The sequence below is a fragment of the Lepeophtheirus salmonis genome, chromosome 9 (assembly GCF_016086655.4).
Source record: "Lepeophtheirus salmonis chromosome 9, UVic_Lsal_1.4, whole genome shotgun sequence".
In the NCBI taxonomy this organism is placed as follows: domain Eukaryota; kingdom Metazoa; phylum Arthropoda; class Copepoda; order Siphonostomatoida; family Caligidae; genus Lepeophtheirus; species Lepeophtheirus salmonis.
In genome coordinates this window covers 28,609,037-28,615,036 of record NC_052139.2, presented here as the reverse complement: position 1 = coordinate 28,615,036, position 6,000 = coordinate 28,609,037, and the positions used below count along the sequence as shown (strand labels likewise).

The 6,000-nt window shown below is 32.2% G+C and overlaps 1 long non-coding RNA gene across 1 annotated transcript; it reads left to right on the top strand.

The window, feature by feature from the left end:
* The first annotated feature begins 2,204 nt into the window (after nt 1-2,204).
* On the top strand, nt 2,205-3,113 carry LOC139906352 (uncharacterized). Its single transcript, XR_011781830.1, has 2 exons — nt 2,205-2,584; nt 2,688-3,113. It is a non-coding gene; the product is annotated as an uncharacterized lncRNA (long non-coding RNA).
* Nucleotides 3,114-6,000: the final 2,887 nt, after the last annotated feature.

Here is a 6,000-nt window from a genome sequence, read left to right as displayed (position 1 = left end):
AAAAAAAAAAATCTATCATGGGAATAACCTTATTCATAAATTTCATTTGAGTAAATCATCAAATAATGAAGCACATACTTTTTTTTAAGAAGTCTAAATTACATTATACAAAATGGCATTTACACATAGTGAAGGCTGTTTAAATGTCAGTGTTTATACATTAAGAGTTTATAAAATATCGGTATTCCCAATTACTAGTTTGTAAAGTATTACTCATTATCGAGGGGTGGGGTGGGGGGAAGAGAACTCGCTTTAACCTAAGCAGATCCTTCTTTGCAAATTAACCAACCTGACCTTTAGTACCTTTTCGGATGAGACCTTCTTTAATGTCTACTTCTTAAATTAAAAGATGTTTTAAAACGCCAACCCATGTCTCCTTTTCTTGGATACCTGAATAGAAGAGATAAATAAAAAGAGGTGTGATCAATAGTAATAAAGTTATAAAAAACAAATATGCTTCAGCGGCTGAAAAATGTTTTAGTATTGCCTACTCTCAGGGAACACTGGAGGTGGGATCAAAGGATACGAGGGGCTTTTGTCCTTTTCACAATTTAGTTAGTGAAACCAGGGATCATCTCTTTGTGCAGTGTGAGATATTGAAGCATCTGTATGGAAGAGTTTCACAGTTTTAGGTGGATACATTTCAGGGCAAGACCGGGTGGGATGAGTTTTTAGGTTATTATAGTGGAAAAGAAGAATATTTTATTAATGTAACAATCACAAAGGCAGAGTAAATTATATACCTATGCAAAGAGGGCTCAAGGAGACGTAAAACTCAAAGGGGTTACCTCCCCTATCGAACTATATTTTAAAGTTTTAAAGAGACTCAGATGTTTTTTGATTGTTTTCTCTCTTTTAAATGATTTAAATTTTTTGTTTTTGAACTTTTACTGTGTTTTTAATTGTTCTACTCTGGTTTAATTTCATATATGTATCGATAAATATCCTCTTAAACTTGTTTTATAAATTATTACCTATGTTAGTGTATAAAATGTATTGTAAATTTTAAACTTCAACAAGATATAATGTATTAATTAACAAAAGAATTTTACAAAAGGAGTACTATAACTGGTTTTAGAGCCCTATTGCTTAATAACATTTGTCGTAAAAAGTAACAATGATTCTACTTAAAAGGATCTAGCAAGTAAAAAATAATCTTCTGTACGTAATTAAGTAATAAAAGATAAACACAAATATGAAGAAAAAAAAAGTCACTGGGTATTAAAATACTGGTGCTCGGTTTATTCAACCACCTGATATGATTTTTAATACTATATGAAACAAAACCTGTATGGATTCACACGCTGTTGGACCTAGCAAGTTGACACTTTTAATGGGCACCTATTTGAAGATGGTAAGGCAAAGACGGGGGTGCCAGTTTTTAGGGGTCATATAAAGAGGGCTTATTCTATAACCAAAAATTGTTACTCAAACAGACTAGATAGGGAATTGAGTTATGAATCAAACAACTATACAAATAAGGACGCTTTCTGAATTTATTCAAATCAAAAAAGTTATGAACAAAAGAAGGAATCGGTGACAATTGATTTTTCCGTTGTTGTTTTTTTTGTTTTTGTTTTTCAGGTACAAAAAAATGGAAATGGATCATTGGATCTTTTAATAAACAAAGTTTGATGGCTATCAAGTAGGTTAAAAACCACAACCACCACTTCACAAAACAATTAGGCCCATTGAATACTTCAAAATGAACCCGGTGGTGTTTTTGACGTAACTCTTATTGCACCAGAGGTTATTTTGAAGAATTTGGAGGGGCTGAAACGATTTGTGAAGTTGGGGCCGTAATTTTTAACCTTCTTGATGACCCTGTCGTGGTATTAATAAGACCATGGGTCTGGGGTCAATTTTGGAACTTTTGGAAGGGACTGCAATGCTTTTCAAAGTGCTGGGCAGTGTTTTTTTTTTCTTTTTTGTAATTTGCTAAGTGGTCCTGCCATTGCCAATAACGAGTTTTGTGTCGAGGTATTGTGATTTTGTTAGTGAATGACGGGAAATTTTCACAATGGCAATTTCCTGCTTTGGCAATTTTATCAATGGAAATTTTCTCTAGGGCAATTATCAAGTTACGGTTGTGGATATGTGCACCAAAATAATTATAAAATAACTTTATTCATCAAATGAGAGTTGAATTAGAAATTAAGGGTTTCTTTTTGATGAGTGAGATATAATGTAAAAAAAAATCCTTTTTTTTACAGATTATTTTTGTGTTAAGTCCCCGTAACTTTTGAATCTCAATGTGTGGCTAAATCGCTTATAAAGAAATTAAGATAAGATTAATAAATATGTTAAGAAGCTATTCAAATTTATAAGACAGGATCACTTACTTGTAATCTGCATCTAATAACATTTACTTATTACTAGAGGTGGATTGGACAAGAAAATATGAGGTATTGGGCTAAGTCAAGCTACAATGTGTTGGGTTTTAGGCCAACCTGCGGCCTTTTGGATCAAAGTATGATAATCTATGAGAAAGTTAATCCAATATATACGAGGGTAGTTTGAAATGTCTGTGCATTGTCTGAGAGACAATCAATCATCAAAATACAATCCAAACAAGAATATATTGGTACTAGGTCATACTTTAATTTAACGTCATGGACGTATTTTAATTAATTAATTTAATACTTTGTTTTATGTTTTTATAATCAATCCTCATTTCTGGAGGACAGTACTGAATGATATTGCTCATATTAGAAAGTGTATCAAAGACGTTCTTTTTACACCTTACCTTTTCATATGGAGTCAATTTGAGGATAACGTCATAGATTAACTGTGAGGGACTTATTTTACATTGGAAATAATTGACGGGCTGGAAGGATCAGGCAAGGGACTTTTGGGCCTTAAAAAAATGAGGTTTGGATGGAAGGCTTTCAGACTCAGGCTTATAACCAGTCCATCTCTACTTATTACATCTGCACACAAATTTCAACGGAGGTTTTGTTTTTGTCTTTATTTGTATCTGTTTGTTTGTCTGCTGTTTAACAGGAATGCAAAAAAAAGTTATGGATCGATTTTAATCACACTTGCTCAGAGTAAAATGCATTATATTCTGAGAGGTCTTAGGATTTTATACTTTAAGAATAAATAATCAATTTTAAGATAGTCTTAACTCTTAACTATACATATACATTTCAAATATTCATCAGTACATATTTAAAAAAAGAATTTGATTATATCTGTGTCCTTTATGGTTGACTACAGTGTAGAACCAAGAGGCTGAAATTTTGAATGAGTGCTTCTTTAAAACCTGGTCAGTGGTATTATTATATATCCAAACCCCAAAAACTGTTTTTGGTTACTGAAGGAGAGTACATGGATAGATGGTTGAGTTATAAATCAAAAGTGACTGAGATCTCAAAGCACAACTATACGAATTATGACGTTTTCTAAGTTTATGTTAAATAAAAAAAAAGTTATGGGTAAATCAGAAATCGGTAAAATTAGCACTTAAGTTTTTTTTTTTTTTTTAATCTGCCAAAAAAGTATTTTCAATCGAATATCACCGTCAAATTTCCATTTTTAAGACGAAATGCATCAAAACGATTCATTCTGGACATAAAATTCCAAAATTTAAACTCATCATCATAAGAGTACTTTCAATTTTCGGGATAACTTTTGCAATATTTGCGAAAATGAGTCAGTTGTGTAATATTATTTTTTGACATTATTCACTATTACTTTTTTGGTGAATTCAAAAATATAGACAATCATGATTTATACTAATCAAATCCCCCCGTATTATCCTCCGTTATGCTTGAAATGACTGAAGGTAGGGGCCTTGATATTAATACTACCCTAGATTTCCAAGAAGACCCTACCTTTCGATTTTTTCGTGGGCATCATGAAGGCTAGTGTCATCAAATCAGTGACTGAAGTATTTAACATTGCTGCATATTTAGGATCAAAAGAGTTATTGAGTAATAAAGAGACTTATCAAATCATCAAGGGCTTATTCAGCAAACTATCTGTATCCCCAGACTTGGAACAATTCATTCTTCAAAATCATCATTTATTATGGAGCAAATGACATTCATCTTCAAGAAACCCAATAGAAGGATACTTTCACCTTGTCTTATAATTGTTCGTCTTCTTTGTCAAAATGTTACTACGGCCCTCATGATCAAACCTTCAAGTCAAATTGCCTTTCAGTTCCATGCCCCAAGAATCTTAGAACTCTGTCTACTGCATTTACTGTAGAGACTGGATTATCATTATCTATTGTTGAATATCTTAGAACAAGGATCAAAAACCTTAACATCAGAGAGCGTAATGTCAATCTTATGATCTCATCTTGGTTGCTTGGGATGTGATAACAACCAAATAACTAAAGCGGTCCTTGCATTTATGATCAAATATGTTGAAGGAAACTTCATGGATGGGGTATAACGGTTGCCAAATTTATCGTTGTGCCCGTATTAGTTGATAACCACCCATTCAACAGAAAGTTCTTCACTCATTTTCTTTGTTGTGATGAGCTCCAGGCTTCAATTACTCACCCACATAACATCAGTAGAAAAGTTCCTCTCATCTTCGACCCTCTACACAATTTAAAAAATATTTATAACTGCTTCCAAAGGCAAGAATACTTGAGCATTCTCCGGGACCATCTTGAAGTTAAATCATCAGTACACCCTAACTTTACTCATATCAAAGAAATCCGCCATTAAGAGTCAAGAAAGAGCTCCGAAACTACTATCGAAGCAATAGCTGATACTGTGTGTGATCAAGGTCACAAATGGGCAAGCATTCTTGGTAAGATTTCACAAATCCTCTTAAACGTGATGGGTAAAAATTTGATTTCTTCACTTGATGACATCATCCGACAGGAAGGCAGAAAAAGATCATCTGAAAGCAAGCTCAAATCTAAATATTGTTTATGGTATGAACATAAATTTTCATGGTGTGTGCATCTGTTTTTGAAATAAGTAATGCTAATTATATTGGCGATATTTTCAACTTATTTAATCTTGAATTCTTATGTATTGTCCTATTATGAATAAATCTCATACAATCTCTTTTGAAAAACCATATTAATATATTTTATTAAAAAAGTAACATATTTGTTAAATTTTTCTCAGCTAAAAGTCTACTCCCGCATCACTAAAATATAGGTCACTATTTGTTTAAAAACTGATGTACATGAAATACATCTGATATATTATTATACATCATACTCCTTCAAAAATACATATTTTATTCAAATACTGATCTTTATTGATGATATGGAACAGTTCACTTATCACTTGCCTCACACATTAATCTTGGATTCATTTTTTGGGGGTCGTTTCTTACTCAATATTTCTTTGACCTAAATAATATTTAAGTAGAACTACCCTATAAACCACCTAAGCAAGTGATCTAGCCTCTAAGCTAAGCTCATATCTCGACTACCCTCTCACATTACTATGCCGGAAAGTTTTAATAAGTACCCCTAGCTCAATAACCTAAGAAATAATATAAGTATAACTCACGCACACTTCTAAACTTACACCTGACACCTCCTTAAGTATGTAGATGGAACAAATAACTAAATATACATTAACGCAATATTTAATAAATCCCTACATTGTGGACACTATTTAAACATATTTAAGCACCACCATCAAGTGTTAATGAGGTTAAGTTTAATTAACTGACCCAACAATAAAGCTGAAGCTAAATCAATCAGAGATCACAAGTTGCATTATATAGTGGCGGACCATCAAAACAATAGGAAGCTAGAATGAATTTTCTCCAAATTGAGTATAGATTATATTTGTATTTTTGGACGAATCATCATTAATTTCTTAGAATAAAATATTTTGAGTAACCCTTTGGGTGTGGTGTAAATTCAACTTAAAGTTGGCAAAATTGATTGTCACAATATAAAAATGAGAAATGAATACATTTTATTTATAGAGGGTCATATTGGGGCCAATATAAGTCCCTTAAGCCAAATTAAGTTTCACAATTATAGGTAAAATTATTGGGTATCTTAACTCT